General features: G+C 49.3%; 1 protein-coding gene and 1 long non-coding RNA gene across 6 annotated transcripts in view; one reads left to right on the forward strand and one right to left on the reverse strand.

Moving 5' to 3' along the window:
* Positions 1-22,314, reverse strand: part of FYCO1 (FYVE and coiled-coil domain autophagy adaptor 1) — an 81,266-nt gene that overhangs the window by 6,761 nt on the left and 52,191 nt on the right. The gene's annotated exons all lie outside the window — the stretch shown is intronic.
* On the forward strand, positions 638-17,911 carry LOC123364857. Its single transcript, XR_006577315.1, has 3 exons — positions 638-915; positions 17,551-17,652; positions 17,791-17,911. It is a non-coding gene; the product is annotated as an uncharacterized LOC123364857 (long non-coding RNA).

The raw sequence follows: 22,314 nt of genomic DNA on the forward strand, positions 1-22,314 counted from the left end.
CTGTACATACATACAGTAAGGCACAGTTCCTGCCCCAAAGAGTAAATAGAGAAGATAGCAATTATTCCTTTCTCCTACCCTTTGCCTAGCTCCATTTTTTGGAATGGGAAACTGAGGCACAGACAGATTGAAGTGATTTGCCAGGAAGTCTGGACAGATCCAGGAATCAAGCTCAAACCTTGTCCCAAAACTATCCTTTATTTCCAAGGCCTGCTTCCCCTCAGTAAGAGTGAGAAAATCCACCGTGAGGGGTAAAATGATGAACTATACTGAACAGGCCAGATTCTTCTCTCACTTATGGTAATGTGAACCAAGACATGATTTCACTGAAATCAATTAAGTTACAGTTGGGTGACAGTAGAATCCAGCCCATTGTCTGCATATCCCTAAACAAGACTGAGCACAACAACAAAGCAGACAAGGTCTCCAAGATACTTAGATATTTAGTGGAAGACATGGCATTTACCAGTATACACATTAGGGTGAGCAGGTGTCCGGTTTTCGACCGGAACACCCGGTTGAAAAGGGACCCTGCCGGCTCCAGTCAGCATTGCCAACCAGGCCATTAAAAGTTCGGTCAGCGGTGCTGTGGATCTCAGGAAGGCTTGTCCATACCTGTCCTGGCATCGTGCTGTGCCCCGGAAGTGACCAACAGGTACGGCTCCTAGACGGGGGCCCCACAGGGCTATGCGTGCTGCTCCTGCCCCAAGCACCAGCTCCACACTCCCATTGGCCAGTTTCTGGCCAATGGGAACTGGGGATGCAGTGCCTGCGGGTGAGGCACAGAGCTTCCTGTCTGTGCCCCCCCGCACCTAGGACCCAGACCTGCTGGTTGCTTCCGGGGTGCAGGGTGTTGCCAGAACAGGCAGGGAGCCTGCATTAGCCCTGCTGTGCCACTAACGGGAGCCGCCCAAGGTAAGCCCTTGCCCCAACCCCAAGCCCTTACCCCCCCATACCCGAAACCCCTCATCCCCGGCCACAGCCCAGAGCCCGCACCCCCAGTCCAGAGCCCTCATCCCTTGCACTCCAACCCCCTACCTCAGCCCATAGCCCCCCCCACACTACGAATCCCTTGGCCCCAGCCTGGAGCCCCCTCCTGTACCCCCAACCCCTCATTCCCAGCCCAGAGCCAGCACCCCCGGCCCAGAGCCCTCACACCCTCCTACACCCCAAACCCCTGCCTCAACCTACAGCTCCCTCCCACACTCCAAATCCCTCAGCCCCACCTGCCATCCTGGAGCCCCACCCTGCACCCCAAACCCCTCATCCCCAGCCCCACCCCAGAGTCCGCACTCCCAGGCCAGAGCCTGTACCCCCTGCCTCAACCCACAGCCCCCTCTCACATTCTGAATCCCTCTGCCCCACACCCAGCCTGGAGACCCTCTCCTGCACCCCAAGCCCCTCATTCTCAACCTCACCCCAGAGACTGAACCCTCAGCCGAAGCCATCACCTCCTCCCGCACCCCAAATCCCTGCCCCCACCTGCACCCTGAAACCCTCATTTCTGGCCCCATTCCAGAGCCCACAACCCCAGTTAAGAGCCCTCACCTGCTCCAACACCCCAACCCCCTGCCCCAGCCCAATGACAGTGAGTGAGGGCGGGGGAGAGCGAACCACCAAGGGAGGGGGAATGTAGTGAACTGGGGCAGGACTATGGTGTTTGGTTTTGAGCCATTAGAAAGTTGGCAACCATAATATACACATAAGTCTAGGTGTACTGTGCTTTGAAGGTGCAGGGTTAAATCCTGCTGAGGCCAGAAGTCAGCATGTTTCCATGAAGAAAGCACCTGAGATACAAAGTCTGCAGAAGGGTGAGAACATTGTGGTGACGACAAACTCCCCAATTCAGGGAGCCAGCACAACCTCAAAAGTGGTTGCCATTGTCCAGAGAGTAGGTGAGTCCAGGGCAGTCGGAGAATACACAGATTCAAGGGATTCCCTTCAGCAGCCTTTGTGCACGGGTTTCCTGCGGAGCTGCTGGCAGATTTCAAATCCGCCCTCTAACCCTGAACCCTTGACGGAGGGCAGACAGCAGCAATGTGGTCTGATTCCCCTCTCCAGCACATGGGGCTAGCCTGGCACAGTGAGGTAAATTTATCCTTGATCTAGCCCACAAAGTGTTCTATAAATGGTTCATTATTCTGATGATGTCACTCAAAGTACTACTCCACCCTGGAATACTTTTACAGGAAGTATCTTCACGATAAGAAGTTAAATCATCTGCACCTATTGGAAATAATGGGTGAATCAGGAACAGGACTATATCGAACATCAAATTATCATAGAATCAACCCCCCATATGCTTCTCTCCATTACATGCTACAGTGAGTGGAGTGGAAGACCTCATAGTTTGTGCAAAAAGTGGTGCAGTAAGGGAAGTATAGCCTCTGCATCAATTTCACATACCAGAGTAGCCTGTGAAATACCGGGTTGGGGGCTGTAGAGAGGCAGAGGAAAAGGAATCTGAAAGCAGCCTGTCTCCACCATGTTCCCCACTGAAAGTCATGGAACACACATTGACAGTTCCATGTAAGTTAATGCTACTCTAAGATGTATCAACTTTGCCTACATACTCCATTGCCCCATCAGAGGTGTTACGGGAGCCAACAGTAACGTGCCAACTGAGCCAGTTAGGCTGCCATTTTTATGGGAAAATCCTGTAGATTTTAATATGTAAGAAACTAAAAAGGTATAGAAATTTCTGCAAAAACTTAAAAAATGTAATAGAGCATCATCTCTCTTTATGATTTTCTGAACCATCCTACAGAACTGTATAGCAAGGATTTCACTCTCTCAAACACTCTATAGGCCAGTTCCAAACAGCTACAGAAAAGTTCATTTTCTATGAAATTCTATAGAACTTTATGATAAGGGAGATGATGGGGTTAAGGCTTGCAGCAATGCAGAGAATGCAGCTAAGTGCAACAAACCTCACCACAGGTCATCAGAGGGTATGAATGTGTCACCTTCACCAATGCACAGACACCCACCACTGTAAAGAAGTAACTCCATTAGTGGGAAGCGGTAGTAGGCTTTTATCTTCACTATGGATTAAACATTAGAGGGGCAAAACTGTCAGGAACTCAGGTGGCTACTTGCACGGTCACCTAGTAACCCAATGAGCTTGGCTGGGCCCAATGAACCCTCACTAATTGACTGTGCTCCCTGATTGGACAGAAGAGCCAACAGATCCCTGTTTAAGCCTGATAGCAACAGCAACACAGTGTCTGATCAATGTGTTCCATACCTGCAGCTGTGCCAGACTTGCTTCTTGTACCAGCCCTGTCCCTGCTCCTGCCCTAGTCCCTGCCTTCCTCAGAACTATTGATTCCTGGATCTGATGACTGGCTTGTTCTCTGACCACACCTCTGGTTCTGCTTTCTGATTCTGCTCCAATCACTAGGCCAGACTCCTGTTCCAACCAGTAGGTCACACCAACGACACCCCAGTGCGTTACAAACAACATGCATTATACAAGCAAGTTACATTAACTCATAATGGCTTCTCATACAGTAGAACTATGATTCATCTTTTCCTGTAGTTCCTTGGCCTACTGCTGCCCCCTCCAAAACTGTGGCTAAGTAAATTAGAGATGGAAAAGATCTATTAGGTTGGCTAGTCCAGCTCTCAGCCAATGTAACACTTTTCCCTATCGTATATTCTATAGTACTTTACCCAGTCTAGTTTTAATGAGATCAAGGAATGTGGCTTCCACCACCTCTTTCTGGGCTATTTTCCATTTTACTCAGCCTAAATTTTCCTTTGCTCTGTCTCCTCCTGTTACTTCTAGTTTTACAGCAGAGACATCCTTAAACAATTTGCCACAGCAAAAATCATTCTTCTGGCTTTGCTATAAGTGGCTCAGACTCTGCTGTCCGGTTTTGTGCCATGGGATTAACATTCCCTAATTAATCCACTAATCCCACACTCTTTACTGGCCCCTTGGACTATAAATTAAACCACGGGGGCAACATGTGAAGGCATGTTCCATCCCCTGACCAAACACACACTTTTTACTATTCTGTTGAGGTCCTTGCTATTTGTGGCTGCTGGCCTTGTACACTGTATCACTTGGCCCTCTCCTCTACTTGCTATGCAATTTAACTGGTAAATGCAACTAATTCTGCCCACCCACTGAGCATCAAGGCAGTGCCAGGTACACTGTGCCATGTTTACTCATTTTCTGACAGCTTACACCTGACTTGACATCTTCCCCACTATATTTGTCACTCACTGGCCAACTTCTCACCTCAGTTACTGTGATGCTACTCCACTGAAGTCAGTGGTCCAAATTCAACACTGGTAGCACTCCATTGAGAACACCGGAGTTATACCAGTGAAGAATGTGGCCTATAGAGGTCAGTGGTCTTCCATTAATTCACAGAATATAATTCTGTATATTTATCTAACCTCACTAGGTGGCAGTCCATCGCTCTTTGAGCAAGGTTGTTCCTACTGTATTCATGATGCACATAACTCTTTCTCAGCCATATAAGAGTGTTCAGATTGTTTTGCTTTTCTTTCTTTTAAAAGCAGAATGGATCAACTAACATGGCTAATAAAAATAAAGAACTAAAGAATGGAAAATATTTTTCACAACCCTCCCTGAAATTAAACTAGAAATATTATGATAGCATTTTCAGTAAGGATTAGTGCCCCAGTTGAACAAAATAGGAAACAATTGAGCTTTTGCTAATTTCACAAGCCAAAGTTGAATAAAACTTGCTTGTTTAATTCCCCCCACCCCATCATTTTCCATTTTCACAAGCATCTGAGCTTCCACCTGGAAGAAGAAATACTCACAGAACTCCTCACAGAATTTCTTGTCCAAAGAGAATTTACCTGACATGATTATTATTAGTAAGGCCCTACTTGAATTGTGGTATGATCTTCAAATAACTGCGGCTGAAGTGTGGACAAGACATGGAAAATCACGGGAAACTAATAATGGACCTTTATTAATAGTGGTAATTTGGAAAAGCCAAGGTAGACCTATTTGTTTAAGAAAAAATTGCTGGCAGGGGCTGCGGAGCCATCTCAAAAGTGGGGGAGCAGGGTGCCCTGCCCCCTCCATGGCCCCTCACTTTCCTCTTCTCTTCCTCCAGAGGTCCCACCCCCGGGCCAAGGCAGAAGCTGGAGCCAGGCTGGGGAGACACAAACCCTCCACCTGCCCAGGAAGTGGGAGGGCCATGGCCCCCCCGTTCTGGCATCCCTGGCTGGAACAATACAAACACTCAAGTATTAGGGTTTTGGTTTTTTTTAGTAACCAGACATTTTGCTGCAACTATATTACATTAATTTAAAAAACAAAACAAAACCTGACTGGTACAATATAAAATTCAGAAGACTAAATGTCTTAATACAACTGCTGTAGAAACCAAGTCCAGTCACTTAAGCTTTTTACATTTTATAGGCTTTGAATGTTAGTGCAGTACTAACTGCATACTCAAAATATAGGCAAAATTGTGGCCTGTGCAAAGTAAGCTAATTAAAATCAAAATGTCAGTGGAAGCCTAATATTGTGGGATCCACAATTTCCGCAATGTCATGAATGAAGTAGGGCCTCGATTATTAGTTATTATTTGTATGCGGCAGTGTCTGGGAGCTCAAGCCTTGGACCACGACACCATTGTGCTACGTGCTGCACAGACACAGAACCAAAAAATGCTTCCTGCCCCGAAGAGTTTACAATCAAAGTACAAGTCAAGAGACAACAAGTGGATACAGGCAGATGGGGAAGCACAAAGAAACAAAGACACAGTACTAGTCAGCATGATAGGCAGTAGTCTCAGCATATCAGCTGCGTAAACATTGCCAAGTTTTTTGTAGGCACCATGGCAAAGGAAGGTTTTAAGGAGGGATTTGAAGGAGGAACAAAGTCTGTTCAAACTTCATTTCCAGCCAAATACTGTACACTGGAGGTTCAGAGAAGCAGTGAAGAGTTTCAAATAAGCAACTTTGGGGTTCTAGTCTGAACTCAGACTCTGAACTGTGCTTTGAAGTTGCAGGGTTAAATCCTGCTTAGGCCAGAAGTCAGTTTGTTCCCATGAATAAAGCCCCTGAGACAGAACGTCTGCTGTGGGAGGGCAGATTGTGCTGATGACAAACTCCCCACTTCAGGGGGAGACACAGCCTAAAAAGCATTTGTCACAGGCCAGAGAATGGGTGAGGCCAGGGCAGTTGGTGAATACACAGATTCAGTACATCTCCTTAGCAGCCCTTGTGCGTGGGTTTCCTGCGGAGATGCTGGCAGATTTCAAAACTGCCCTCTAACCCTGAAGCCCTGATGGAGGGCAGGCAGTAGCAATGTGGGCTGAAGTCCCACTCCAGCACATGGGGCTAGCTTGGCACAGGGAGGTGAAACTTATCCTGGCCCGGGAAGTGTTCTATAAATGCAAAGTATGGTTCATTATTCTAATGATGGGCTGTAATGGAAAGTGAATTTTGTGGGGTAAAAGGCAGTGGTACAAAATGTAGGCTCCTAAGACAAGGGGCTTTGCAGACGGTTCAGGACATTGGTTTATTACAATCATTGTCTATGCAGTGAGCAGTTAGGCCAAGGAGAACCCTTGTGTTTGATTGGGTCCACTGGGGAATGATTAGAGCTGTTAGCTTCTAGCAGCATTAAAACTTTAGCCCAGAGGTCATGAACCATTGCAGAGTGAAGAACTTGCAGGAGGGAGCAGCTGCCAGTGTGCCACTGTCGCTCAATACTGACAACATGGACAGTGGCTTAAAGCCACAATCGTTCAGTAAGCTGTTCGTTCGTTCATTGAACAAAGAGCACAGTTCCTAGCATGAAGGTATTAATGACTGCAAGACTAAACACTCTCTGAATTGATCAATGCTACTGTAACAATACAATTAATATTAATTTTTTTCTTACTGGGATAGCTTCATGGACACACATCTTATTTTCAGTGGAAGTCCTGAGGTTCAGCAGCCATTCAGTCACACTTCAGTACCATACAGACAAACCGTACAGAGGGCAGTCACTAGAATATAGCAGATAACACTGAGCAGTCAGCAATTTCCATGCTTTATTTGCTGAGATGCCTCTTAGAGTAGATGATCAAAGGTGATTTGCGGAAATGTGATTCACGAGTCAAAGGAGGAAACAGATTAGAATAATGATTTAGCTAGAGTGGTGAATTGCTCTTTGTTCTTGATAGAACAGTAGATGTTTTGATATTGTTAATAGTGTGTTTTCCACTTGTAAAAGGATTTATCACAAGTCACACAGGAATGGGCTCCCTGAGGAATCCCAGAGGCATGATGCCTCATACATGAAATAGGGCCAACAGTGGTATGGGGGAAATATTTCCTCCCAGGGGAAGGACACTCCCAACTCCACCAGAGAGGTCCTTTGGGGCCATCTGCCTGTCCCAAGTCAGGGTAAAGGAGGAGGGTTGGGCGTGGGGCTAGCAACTCCACCCCATAAAAAATCAACTTGCTACAGAAACACCAACAATAGAGATAACAGAGACTTTTAGCCTGGAAAAAGAAGGGTCTTCAACTCGAAGACGCATGACGCTGGGTGGTGAAAGCCACGAGGAAGCCACTAAGCCGATTACCCTTCTTGCAACCAGGAGGATTACCATCGGTACATGGAACATGAGGACCATGTATGAGTCAGGAAAGACGGTGCAGGTTGCAGCAGAGATGAGGAGCAACAACCTGACCCTACTAGGCAGTAGCGAGACAAGATGGACGCAAGCTGGACAGCGACGACTGTTGACAGGAGAGCTGTTGCTGTATTCAGGACATGAAGAGAGCGACACACCCCACACACAGGGAGTAGGCTTCATGTTGTCCAAGCAGGCACAGAGAGCACTGATTGGTTGGGAGGCACATGGTCCCAGGATCATCACAGCATCCTTCAGAACTAAAATGAAGAGGATTAAGATGAATGTTGTTCAGTGCTACGCTCCAACTAATGACAGTGAAGAGGAGGATAAAGACTACTTTTACAACAGACTCCAGAAAATATTAGAGATTCTCCCAGACAAAGACATCACCATCCTTATGGGACACTTTAATGCCAAAATTGGACCTGACAACACAGGATACGAACAAGTCATGGGGACCCATGCTCTGGGAGAGATTAGTGAGAAAGGAGAGAGATTTGTGGATCTGTGTGCACTTAACAACCTGGTCATAGGAGGTAGCATCTTTCCTCACAAGCAGATCCACAAGAATACCTGGGTATCGCCAGCAGGCACGACAGACAACCAGATCGACCATGTCTGCATTAGCAAGAAGTTCAGAAGATCCTTGCAGGATGTTAAAGTTAGGCCTGGTCTACACTAGGACTTTAATTCGAATTTAGCAGCGTTAATTCGAACTAACCGCTCAACCGTCCACACCAGGAAGCCATTTAATTCGAACTAGAGGGCTCTTTAGTTCGAATTTGGTACTCCACCCCGACAGGTGGAGTAACGCTAAATTCGACATGGCTAGCTCGAATTAGGCTAGGTGTGGATGCAAATCGAACTTAGTAGCTCCGGGAGCTATCCCACAGTGCACCACTCTGTTGATGCTCTGGACAGCAGTCCGAGCTTGGATTCATTCTCTGACCAGCCACACAGGAAATGACCCGGGAAAATTTGAATTCATTTTCCTGTCTGGGCACTTTGAATCTGACGTCCTGGCTGGACATCGGGGCGAGCTCCGCAGCACCTGCAACGATGCAGAGCTCTCCAGCAGAGGAGTCCGGGCAATCCCAGAATAGAAAGAGGTCCCCAGCATGGACTGACCGGGAAGTCATGGATCTGATCGCTGTGTGGGGCGAGGAGTCTGTGCTCTCGGAGCTGCGCTCCAGCAAGCGGAATGCAAAGACCTTCGAGAAGGTCTCGAAAGCCATGAAAGACAAAGGATACAGCCGGGATGCGATGCAGTGCCGTGTGAAAGTCAAGGACCTAAGACAAGGGTATCAAAAAGTCAGAGCGGCAAACGGACGCTCCGGAGCCAAGCCCCAGACATGCCGCTTCTACGAGGCACTGCATGCCATTCTAGGTGGGTCTGCCACCACTGCCCCACCAGTGACGGTGGACTCCGAGGACGGAATAGTGCACCGGGACAGTTCCTCCTCGATGTTCGCCGATGGGGAAGATGAGGAATGGTCTTTGGAGGACGGCGCAGGCGACAGCGAACCCACTCCCGCTTTCCCTGACAGCCAGGATCTCTTCATCACCCTCACAGAGATCCCCTACCAACCCTCCCCTGCCGTTAACCCGGACTCAGAATCAGGGGAAGGATCAGGCGGTAAGTGCTATAGACGTGTAAACATTTATTTTTTATAAAATATGTATAGAAAAAATAGAAACACTATATAAAAAATTGTAAATATTAAACTATAAGAAAAGTAGGTCCACACAAAGAGGGATTGAAGAAAAATCCTCTAGCGACAATTCAACGAAGGTGTCATACAGTTCCTCGAAAAGCCTCCGCAGGAGGTTTCTTGGGAGAGGTGCCTTGTTGGGCGCTCCGTTGAAGCAAACTCTTCCTTGCCAGGACATCCGAATATACAGAGGTATCATCGCCTCCACGAGCATTGCTGCATATGGTCCTGGTCGGTGCAGCGCTTCCCTTAGCATCCTCTCTTTCTGGGCACGGGTGACCCGCCTCAGGGTGATCTCGTTCTGGAAATACTGCATCTAAGTAGGGCAATTAGTGTATTGTTACTAGTGTTAATGGTTTAAAATTAGGTTGCATAACAATGACCCTCGCCTAACAGCCACGTGCTAGAGGCCACAGAGAACAAGCATACATTGATCTTTCCCGTGCACTGGCGGGAGGGGCTGCAAAAGGATCATCCTTTCTGCTTTCCACATTGCCTTTAGCAGGAGAGCACAGCTATCCACTAACTGATAAGCATTATCTATTGTAAGGCTTACCAGGACCGTCTGCAAGACGGATTCAGCTGTCTCTCCCCGCTTGTCCGCTCTCCTGTGCAATGGCACCGCCAATGAGAGCGTACTCCAAAATCTCGAACTAGTTCTGAGATCTCGCGAGACTTGGTGCCCTGTATAGTCTTGCTCTCTTAAACTGACTTGACTGTGTTCACTGTCCGCAAACCTGTATTTGTTCAAGGAAATCACTTACTTTTTCGCATCACACAGCTTCGGCTCTTTCCCGGACTGCCCCGGCATCCCCCTCGCAGAGGCTGGCTCAGATTAGACGGCGAAAGAAAAAGACTAGGGACGAGATGTTCCAGGAACTGATGGCCTGCTCCAGAGCAGAGGCGGCAGAGCAGAGACAGTGGAGGGAGACCCTGTGTCAGCAGCATCGCACACACATCGAACGGGAGGATAGGTGGTGGCAGGAAGACCAGCAGGCGACTCAAACGCTGCTTGGTCTAATGAGGGAGCAAACGGACACGCTCCGGCGCCTTGTAGATGTTCTGCAGGACCGCAGGCAGGAGGAGAGAGCCCCCCTGCACTGCATCTGCAACCGCCCTCCAACGCCAAGAAGTCCTGTCCCCCCCTCACCCAAAGTTACAAGAAGGAGGGGCGGTAGGGGCCGTGAGAACTGTCACTGCACCGCAGCAGAGCGCTAATGTACAAGACACCTCTCGCGCTCTAAATTTGTAGAAGTTCTTCCCTTACAGGATCACCCAGTCCCAAATCCAAGTTTCAACCCCCCACTGTGTATAACATTATTAAAAGCGGTTTGCTGTTACTCACTGTTTCCGTCACGTTTCTCGTGTCAGAAGACTTTGTGTGTGTGTGGGGGGGATTTTTAATTGCAGTGCATAGCCCACATTACCAGGGTACAGACTTGGGGGCAGGGTCAACTGCAGGGCACACACAGACTGCAGTCACTAGTCACCAGGGTCAGTCTGTGTGGTGTATGCTGCCCTGGGTGATTCGTTGATGTGTATGCTTGTCCAGGGTCCTGGCGCCTGCCATCCCCGAATGTAAAGGCAGGCTTCCCTTATGATGCACTTCGACCGTAGCCACGAGCCTCTCCGCTGCCCTGAGCCCCAAAAAGAGCCCTCATCCAGGGACAGATACTCACCCTTCCCCCACACCCCTCACCCCTTCCAACGCCCAAACCCACAGCCCACTGCCGTCATGCAAACCCCTATCCAAAGACGGCACCCCTCGCTCCTTCCTGCAAACCCACCCATTCCTGCAAACCCACCCCTACATGCACAACCACTGTAAACCGTCCCCCACCCCACAGACCTATGTAGAAGCAGGAGGCTGTCCGTCCTGTATTGGACAAGCGGTCTGTACATCAGTGCACACCGAACCCAGCACAGTATGCTTCCATGTTTCAACCCAGGAACAGAAATGCAAAGTCAACGAAAGATTTATTATTAATTACTGTAACATTTCATTAGTTTTAAAACGTGCTTTGGAAGTGGGGGAAACTTGGAGAACCGGGTTTGTGAGCTCAGATCTAACTCGACACATACAGACACAGGCCCATGATCAGGCTCTCTTAAAATCAAGTGTACAGTCACAGGTTACCCTGCTCTGCGAGGAAACTAGCTTTCAAAGCCTCCCGGATGCACAGCGCTTCCCGCTGGGATATTCTCTTGGCACGGGTGTCTGGCTGATCGTAAACAGCAGCCAGGCGATTTGCCTCAACCTCCCATCCGGCAAAAAAGGTCTCGCCCTTGCTCTCACAGAGATTGTGGAGCACACAGCAAGCAGCAATAACTACGGGGATATTCTTTTCGCTGATGTCCGAGCGAGTCAGTAAGCTCCGCCATCTCCCCTTGAGACGTCCAAAAGCACACTCCACGACCATTCTGCACTTGCTCAGCCGGTAGTTGAAGAGTTCCTTCTCACTGTCCAAGACGCCTGTATAGGGCTTCATGAGCCAGGGCATTAGCGGGTAGGCCGGGTCCCCGAGGATCACTGTAGGCATCTGCACATCCCCAACCGTTATTTTGTGATCCGGGAAGAAAGTACCTGCCTGGAGGCGTTTGAAGAGACCAGAGTTCCTGAACACACGCGCGTCATGAACCTTGCCCGCCCACCCAACGAAGATGTTGGTAAAACGTCCCCTATGGTCCACCAGTGCTTGCAGCACCATTGAAAAGTAGCCCTTTCGGTTAATGTACTCGCTGGCCTGGTGGGCTGGTGCCAGGATAGGGATGTGAGTCCCATCTATAGCCCCACCGCAGTTTGGGAATCCCATCGCGGCGAAGCCATCTATGATGTCCTGGACGTTTCCGAGAGTCACTACCTTTGAGAGCAGTTGCTCAACGATTGCGTGGGCTACTTGAATCACAGCAACCCCCACGGTAGATTTGCCCACGCCAAAGTGGTTCGCTACTGACCAGTAGCTGTCTGGCGTGGCAAGTTTCCAGAGGGCTATGGCCACTCGCTTCTGCACACTCAGGGCTGCTCGCGTCCGTGTGTCCTGGCGCTTCAGGGCAGGGGACAGCAAGTCACACAGTTCAAGGAAAGTGCCCTTACGCATCCTGAAGTTTCGCAGCCACTGTGATTCATCCCAGACCTGCAGCACTATGCGGTCCCACCAGTCCGTGCTTGTTTCCCGGGCCCAGAATCGCCGTTCCACACCATGAACTTGACCCATTGCCACCATGATCTCCACGGCGCGGCGTACCCTGCTTTGTGAGAGGTCTGCGCCACTCTCCTCACCGCGCTGCCGGAGCCTCCTCGCCCGATTTCTCAGCAGCTGACTGTGGAAGAGGTGGACGATAAGGTGCGAGGAGTTGACAACGGCCATAAGTGCAGCGATGATCGCAGCGGGCTCCATGCTCGCAGTGCTGTGGCGTCCGCGCTGTAACCGACCAGAGAAGGGCGCGAACAGATTTCCCGCCGGCGCTTTCAGGGAGGGAGGGCGTGATTGACGGTTCAATGTCGACAGTTACCCAAAACCACCCTCGACACATTTTTTCCCCCAGCAGGCATTGGGGGCTCTACCCAGCATTCCAATGGGCAGCGGGGACTGCGGGAACTGTGGGATAGCTTCCCACAGTGCACCACTTCGAAAGTCGACGCCGGCCCTGTTAATGTGGACTCAGAAGTTCGAATTAGTGTATTTAGTGTGGATACACAAATTCGACTTCATAAGGTCGAATCCACAAATTCGACTTAAGTAGATTCGAAATAGTCTTGTAGTGTAGACAAGGCCTTAGAAGAGGAGCAGACGCGGCGTCCGACCATCACTTAGTGGTGGCCAGATTGAAGCTGAAGCTGAAGAAGAACTGGATAGACGCATCAGACAGAAGAGCGAAGTACAACGTCAGCCTTCTGAAGGACCATAAGACCAAGGAAGATTTTGGACTGACACTGAAAAATAAGTTTTCAGTACTACAGGATCGGTCTGAGGAAGAGGAAGACAGTGTACTCAACAGATGGCAGAAAGTGAGAGAGACACTTAGGTCAGTATGCCAGGAAGTGCTTGGAATTAAGAAACACCAGCAGAAAGAGTGGATCACAGCAGAGACCTTGACTAAGATAGAAGACAGAAAGAAGAAGAAGGCAGCAGTCAACAACAGCAGGACTAGAGCAGCAAAGGCCAAAGCTCAAAAAGAGTATGCTGAAGCCCACAGAGCAGTGAAGAGGAATATTAGGAAGGATAAGAGAGATTATGTGGATGGACTGGCAGCAGAAGCGGAGCAGGCAGCATACAGCGGCAACATGAAACAGCTGTACGATACTACCAAGCGACTGTCTGGAAAGTTCAGCAAGCCAGAACGTCCCGTTAAAGACAAGCAGGGAAAGTCTATAACAGGAATAGAACAACAGATGAACAGATGGGCGGAGCACTTTGAGGAATTCCTGAACAGACCAGCACCACCAAATCCACCAGACATCGACCCAGCCAACGAGGACCTCCCAATCAATTGCGATAAACCAACCAGAGATGAGATCAGAAAAGCCATCACCATGATGAAGAACAGGAAGGCGGCTGGACCTGACAACATCCCAGCAGAGGCCCTGAAAGTAGACCTGGATGCTTCAGTGGAAATGCTGTACCCCCTCTTTGAGAAAATATGGGAAGAAGAAGTGATTCCGGCAGACTGGAAAGAGGGATACCTCATCAAAATCCCCAAGAAAGGAGACCTCAGCAATTGTGACAACTATAGAGGAATCACACTCCTGTCGGTGCCAGGGAAGGTTTTCAACTGAGTCCTCTTAGAGAGAATGAAGGATGCCGTCGATCCACAGCTACGAGATGAACAGGCAGGTTTCCGGCAGAACAGATCTTGCACGGACCAGATAGCAACGCTCTGCATCATAGTCGAGCAGTCTATGGAGTGGAACTCCTCGTTGTACATCAACTTTGTTGATTATGAAAAAGCGTTTGATAGCGTGGATTGAGAGACCCTCTGGAAGCTCCTTTGGCACTATGGCATCCCAGCAAAGGTGATCAACCTGATCAAGAACTCATACGACGGTATACACTGTAGAGTGATCCATGGAGGGCAGCTCACAAACAGCTTCCAGGTGCGAACTGGAGTCAGACAAGGATGCTTGTTGTCACCACTTCTCTTTCTCCTCGTCATCGATTGGATTATGAAGACATCCACTTACGAGCATAGGAACGGAATCCAGTGGACGTTGTGGACCCAGCTTGATGACCTGGACTTTGCCGACGACCTTGCACTCCTTTCGCACAGTAAACAGCAGATGCAAGAGAAGACTAATGTAGTGGCAGCCACGTCATCACAGGTTGGCCTCAACATCCACAAGGACAAGACCAAGATCCTTAGGATTAACTCCATCAGCAACGACCCAGTCACACTGAATGGAAGCCCCTTGGAAGAAGTGCAGTCCTTCACCTACCTAGGTAGCATCATCGACAAGCAGGGTGGCACAGACGCAGATATCAAAGTAAGGATTGGTAAGGCAAGAGCAGCCTTCTTACAGCTCAAGAACATCTGGAGCTCCAGAGAGTTGTCTTTGGCAATAAAAATTCGACTGTTCAACTCCAACGTGAAATCAGTCCTACTGTATGGAGCTGAAACCTGGAGGACAACCAAAACAACCATCAGGAAGATCCAGACCTTCATTAATAGCTGCCTCAGAAGGATTCTCCAGATCCGCTGGCCAGACACCATCAGTAACATCCACCTCTTGGAGAGGACCCGTCAACTCCCAGCAGAGGAAGAAATCAGAAGGAGAAGGTGGGGCTGGATAGGACATACACTACGCAAGCAGCCAACTAACACCACTAGACAGACACTGCGGTGGAACCCCCAAGGCAAGCGGAAAAGAGGCCGTCCAAGAAACACCTGGAGACGTGACCTTCAGGCTGATAGCAAAAAAATGGGCTATACCTGGAACCAGCTAGAGCGAATGGCCCAGGATAGAGGACTCTGGAGATCTGTAGTTGGTGGCCCATACCCCGATTGGGGTGACGGGCATGAGTCAGTGAGTGAAGGACACTCCCACACATGTGATCTCAGGGAGAGAGATCTTTGGCTGTTAGATAGCAAGCAGGTTTCAGACATGGTTTGAACTGGGTTAATTGGCCTATTCACGTAGCTAAATTGATAAATTAGCTTGAACGATCTTTCCGCGGATGTCCCATTAAGCAGTTATTGTTTAAAAAATTTTGTTTTCTGCTTTTTTTGCTGTACCTTCAAATATATACACTGTTTTATCTAATCTGAATGAGATCTGACTGTTACACTTGGTATTAATGAAAAGAGTATTTGAGCTTCAAAATGCAATTATTTGTACCAGAAACCTGACTGTAAGATTTATGTGTATTCATCCATCTATTGTTGCCCCTTTTTGTCTGAGTGTTAGTCAATATTTGGGGCCTTGTAAAACTGTTTTCATTAGGAGGAGAAATCGATGAAACAACTTGTGAAGAAGGTGAGAGATACCTGTATTATTTTTATGAATATTACATCACTCTGTTAGATGGTTAGGGTGTTGCTTGCCAAAGGCTAATGAGGGGTTCAAACACTCTTAAGTGGTTTTTCCATATTTGCAGAACCAAAGTTAGGTGGTTTAGATAGCCTGATCACCGGTGCTCAACTGACAGTACAGTGGTCAAAGCCTTTGAAGTCTGGTCTCTAGAAGAGCATAGCAATCTCTCAGTTTGGGAAAGGGGAAGAAAATCTTAAAGAACTTGAGAACTGTTAAAAGAGCATCCCTAGAAGCAAAGAAAGAGAGGCATGGTCTGTACATAAGCAGATGGAAACCTGAAGCAGGGGGGTACGGGGGATAAGTGGGCACTCCCTACCTCGAGGGACATGCTAAGTTTTAGGGAAGAAGTTACTCACCTTGTGCAGTAATGATGGTTCTTTGAGATATCTGTCCCTATGGGTGCTCCACTATAAGTATCCTTATAGGTGCTCCACTGTAGAGGTGTGTGTGCCTCTGTTCTGTCGATCAGAGAATTTCAATAGTAGTCCATCCCACCTGCACACGCATGGCTCCCCTCTACGGCAGAGTCAATAATGGACCTCTGAAACAGAGGGGAGGTGGGTGGGTCATGGAGCATCCATAGAGACACACATCTTGAAGAACTATCATTCCTGCACAAGGTGAGTAAATTCTTCGAATAGTGTCCCTGTGAGTGTTTCACTGTAGGTGACTCCCGAGCAGCACACGCTGCTGGAGGCTGGAACTTCAGAGTTGTGTCTGATATAGATGACAGTACTAAGGCCCCGAATTGGGCATCCGAAGCCGAATCCCCCAGTATGACATAGTGATCTGCAAAGTTATGGGCAGATGCCCATGTAGCTTGGAAAAGGCAATCAACGAGGAAATGGACCTCGTGGAATGCATGTGTATTGAGGATGGGAGGATTACTCCCTAAAATTGATAGCAGAGTTTAATACAGCCAGAGGCCCACTGGGAGAGGCACTGAGCTGAGATCGCTGCACCCTTCGATCTATCCACAATGGAGAGGAAGAGTTTTGGAGATTTTCTAAAGAACTCTGTCCTGTCCAAATAAAAGGCTCTTCACACATCTAGCATATGGAGGATGACCTCTCAATTATCCGTATGAGGTTTTGGATAAAATGTTGGGAGCTGAATAAGTTGATTCACATGAAATGTAGAAGTCACTTTTGGAGTGAACTTTGGATGTGGTCTGAGTGTGACCTTGCCAGGGAAGAACACAGTAAATGGGGGATGTGCCATCAAGGCCGCTATGTCCCCTATCCTTCTGGCAGAGGTAATGGCAACGAGGAATGCCATCTTAATGGAAAAGAGAATTAACAAACAAGTGGCCATGGGTTCAAATAGTGGTCTAGTTAGGTTCTTTAACACTAGGTTGAGGTCCCATTGCATAGTGGAAGCCCTGGGTTGTGGGAAGAGGTTTCCTTTAAGGAGCCTCTTCATAGTTGGGTGGGAGAAGATTGAGTAGCCTTCCACCTGCTGGCGGAAGGTTGTGATTGATGCCAAGTGAACCTTCAGCGAGCTAACAGAGATACCCAACTTCTTTAAGGATAACAGGTAGTCAAGAACCACCAGTAGGTTGGCTGAATCAGGTTGACATCCATGGGCTGGCACCATATCTGGAATCTCTTCCATTTCTGTAGTTATGTGCGACGAGTAGCATCCTTTCTACTGTGCAATAGTACTTCTTGTACCTTCTCAGAACAAGATGCTGCTATGTGCTGGAACACATGAAGAAGCCAGGCTTTGAGATGCAGAACCTGGAGACTCGGGTGGAGGTGTGACCCTCGTTCTGTGACAGGAGGTAGGGCGTGATTGGCAGGGTCATCGGTGGACATAAAGCCATCTGTGACTGGGTACCACATCTGTCTGGGGCAAGCGGGGGCACGTCTGTCTAGGCCAGGTGGGCGCAATCAGAATGGTGCTTGCTTTTTCTCTTCAGTAGGACCTTCAGCAATAGAGAGAACAGGGAAAGGCGTAAGGAAAGCCCTTGTCCCAAGGAAGGAAGAGAACATCTCCCTTGGAGTGACGTACAATCCCTGCTCTGGAGCAGTACCGCAGACATTTCTTTTTCTGGTAAGTAACAAATAAGTCTATTACCCATGTCCTCCATTGCCGGAATATGCCATGTAGAGTTGTCGGCTCTATTTCCCATTCGTAGTTGAATGGGAATTTGTGGCTGAGATGGTCGGCCATGGTGTTGTGTACTCCTGGTAGGTAGGCCGCTGATATTAGGACATTGTGGGAGATGCACCAGTTCCATAATTTCCATGCTTCTGTGCACAGGAAATGAGACCTAGCACCTCCCTGCCAGTTTATATAGTACATGCAGGCCACGTTGTCCATCATGACCTTCGTATGTGTGTCCTCGATCAGCAGGAGGAAGTGAGCACACACATTTTCTATCACTCGGAGCTTCTTTTTATTGTCTGTTTGGTCTGTACACTGAACGAAATCATGCTTGGAAGCATCTCATGTGTAACCTGGCATAAGCAATGACTGAAGTGCCCATGGCCATGTGCCCCACATGTTGAAGGCAATGACTGGCCAAGTTTTGAGGGCTGGATTGTACAGTCTCTATCAACAATGAAAGACTGAAAATCTGTAATATGGCAGGAGTGCCCTCGCCTGAATAGAGTTGAGGTTGGCTCCTAAGAACTCTACCCTTTAAACCAGTGTTGAGGTCCGTTTTTGTTCGTTGATCTGTAGGTTCAGACTCAAAAACAGGTGACGTGTGGCTTGAGTGTCTTGTTGGGCCTCCATGAAGGATCATTCCCTGAGAAGGCAATTGTCCAGGTAAGGAAAAATCATGATATCTTGAGAGCGTAAGTGGGCCACCACTACCAAAAGGACTTTAGCGAATACCCTGGGGGCCAATGAGATGCCAAAAGGGAGTATTCTATACTGGTAGTGGTCCTGGCTCAGTGTGAATCTAAGGTAACACCTGTGCCTCGGTATGACGGAGATGTGAAAGCATCTTGCAGGTTGAAGGCCAAGAATCAGTCTTCTTCTAAAGTCGGGATGATTGTTGATAGGGTGACCATCTTTAATTTCTGTGTTTTCACATATCTGTTGAGCTTTCTGAGGTCCAGTATGGGTCTCCAGCCTCCCCTTTTCTTCGGTATCAGGAAGTAACGAGAGTAAAAACCTTTGTCCCTGAACATGTCCCTGAACAGGCTCTATAGCTCTTAAGAGGTGAACCATCTCCTCAGTGTAACGTAGTAGATTTTCGTAAGAAGGGTTCCTGAAGAGGGATGGGGAAGGGTGTTTAGGAGGTGGAAGGGAGGAGAAGTGGATGGCATATCAATGCTGGATGATTTCCAGCACCCACTTGTTGGAGGTTATCTGTTCCCAGGTGCTGTGGAATGGAGAAAGGCGGTCTCCGAAAGGAGGAGTGGGCTTTCCCAGAATGTGGTGACGAGAAGAGTGTTCTACTGGCACCTCAACCAACCCATTAAAACTGTTGCTTCGAAGTTGAGAGTTGAGATGAAAGACTGTTGTGGCCCCGATTGTTTACGCTTAGCGAATTTGTATTTCTTTCTCTGTGGCTCGTATGATCTCTGCAATGGGTATTGAGATGTGTACTGTGATGACTGGGGTTTGAACTGTGGCTGAGGGCTATATTTCCTCTTGTAGGCTGGTGTGTATATCCCCAGGGACCGAAGAGTCACCCAAGAATCGTTTAATGTGTGAAGAGGCGCGTCTGTCTTCTTGGCGAACAACTTCATTCCCTCAAAAGGGGAGGTCCTCTACTGTAGTTTGGACCTCCTTAGGGAAGCTCCTCCTAAGGCCCTCCTACAACCACAGCTGTGAAAACCAAGTGTGCTGCTGTGTCCAGTGTGTATTGGAGATTTTTTTGCCATCAGCTGGCCCTCATTAATGATGGCCATGAACTGGTCCTTGTAAGCATCTGGGAGTTGGTCAATAAAGGAATTTAACTTTGCATAGTTCTGATAGTCACACTTGGCCAACAAGGCCTGGTAATTTGCTACCTGGAACTGAAGGGTGGCTGAAGAATAAGCTTTCCTGCCAAACAGGTCCAAGCACTTCCCATCGTGGTCATAGGGGGTGGATTTAAGTTGGTACTGATGACCCTTGGAATTAACCGTATCCACGATGATGGAATTTGGAGACAGTTGGAAAACAAAAATTCTGTGCCTTTTACTGGCACATAGTACTTTTTGTCCATCCATTTGCATGTTGACGGGACAGATGCAGGGGTCTGCCATACGACTCTAGCAGGGTCTAGGAATGCCTTGTTAACTGGGAGGGCCAATTTGGTAGAGGTTGAAGAGTGGAGAATGCCCACCAGTTTACAATGGGGTTCAGTTACTTCATGCAGCTGCACTTGCTGGGCTTCAGCCACTCTTTGGGCTAGGTCCTGGAATGATTTAAAGTCATCCTCCAAGGATGGCAGGGGGAGGGCGGGAGGAGCATCACCCCCTCGGTAGGTGATGAACTAGAGAAACATCCCCTTTTTCTGCTTTTGTTTCCATTCGTTCCCCCAATAGCTCAGGAGGGCCTGACACCTTTGAAGGTGCTGGTGAAGGAGGGTGCCTCCTTGCCTCCTGATATACCTTGCTAGGGGGCTGTGAGGCTTGTTGCCACTGGGTTTTCCAGAGGTCTCAGTACAGCCACTGTGGGTAGCGTGCTGGCAGCTGGAACTATGGCTGCCCAAACCATGGAGGTTGAGGGCCGGGCTGGTACACTTGGTGCCCATGGTGAGATTGTGACCCGTATGGTGGGCAGAACAAGCAGTGAGAACCCAAGTCCTCTCGCTCACTGAGTCTGAAGAGGAGAGAGGCGGGGCATGGCATAGGGATGCCATTGTGTCCACTACTCCCAGTGAGCTTGGTACTGGAGTCTTGGTAACGAGAAGGGGCGAGTCCGATGCATCAGAGACTGAGAGATCTGATGCACACCTGCAGTCTGTGGGTGCAGGTGGTACTGGTATCGGTGCCGATAGCTGTCAGTGCCGAGGGGTCCACTGATGCCAGGGGCACCGAGGTTGGTGCCGGTGCTGACCATGTAGTCAATGTAGCCTTCCCTAGAGTGGAAAATCTATGTTTCTCATGCCCCCATTGTACTGGAACTCCTCGCCCGTGAGCATTGGGTGTTTGGGCGGCTGACTGACTTTGTTGGCTTGATAATATGCGTGCGCTGGGTACCAACTCTAGACGGCTTTAGCGCCATCAGTATCAAAGATACTGAAGGAGCCACAGATTGTTTCTGGCTCGATCTGGGCTCACTAGAGGGACTCTTAGAGGTCTTTAGTGAGTGGCTCATCTCTTTGGGATCACCTACTTTCAGCCCTAGGCAAAACTTCCACCTTGCGCCCCCCTCCGCCCTCCTCCCCGACAACCTCTGAAAACTAGTAAACTTAGCATTATAAACAGCCTGTCAAAACGGGTAAGAGCTTTGTAATGTTTCTTTTTTACCTTTAAGACGTTTCAATTGTTTTACTATTGTGCAAAGCTAAACAACTGAGCCTTGCATTGTATCACCAGCCAGGTTAGGCAGGGAGACAAATCCCCCTTACCTCAAAGGGCCATCATCCCCTGGCGACTAATTTCTACTCCAAGTCTATAAAGCAGACTTTTAAGGTAAATACATTATTCCTTCAATATTACCCATGCACACATCTCACAAAGGTTCTTACTCTTGACAAGTTACCAGACTTGTGTAGATCCCTTCCATGTTCCTCTTTGTGGGTAAGTGCCCTCTAAGAGACATGTGGGGTGCAGTGAGTTTGTCAGGCCTGCAGTGACAGCTGTTTGTGAAGATCAGGGGGCCCTTTGCCAAGGGGTGCTGGTGTCACAGTGAGCTTGGGGTGGCTGACAGTATGGGGCAGGGCACTGAGGCTGGTGGGGCAGGTAACACTCACTGGGCTAGGGGGCAGGTGGTGCCGGGATGGGGCAGATACCTGTCAGTCTCCAGTGCTCGGGCTGCGCCAGCAGCCTCTTCACCTCGAAGTTTCCCCCGCTTGCCCGGGGGCCACTCCTCCTCTCAAGCTCCCCGGCCGCTGCTGCTGCCCAGGAGAACGCCAGTGGGGGGCGCCACCGCGGAGGAGACGCAAGGGGCCGGGCTTGGCTGGGGCCCCGCACCTGCTGGCCGAGAGCAGCAGGAACCAGGCGCCGCTTGGGGGCAGGCGGGTGGCTCGAGCCCAGGGTGGCAGCAGCCTCCGGAGCAGCAGGGGCAGGCAGGGAGCATTGTCCACCATAGGTAGGAGAGGCCGCACTGCTGCTGCTGTTTCCCGCCTACAGCTGTCCTTCTCCTGCGCCGCGCGGCAGGGCTGGGAAACAGCAGCAGCAGCAGCGCGGCCTCTCCTGCTCCATGCCGGGCTACGCTCCCCGCCTGCCCCTGCTGCTCCGGAGGCTGTTGCTGCCGTAGGCTCGGGCCACCCGGCTCCCCCTGAGCGGCACCCGGTTCCTGCTGCTCTCGGCCGGCAGGTGTGGGCCCCAGCCGA

The sequence above is a fragment of the Mauremys mutica genome, chromosome 2, assembly GCF_020497125.1.
Source record: "Mauremys mutica isolate MM-2020 ecotype Southern chromosome 2, ASM2049712v1, whole genome shotgun sequence".
Lineage (NCBI taxonomy): Eukaryota > Metazoa > Chordata > Testudines > Geoemydidae > Mauremys > Mauremys mutica.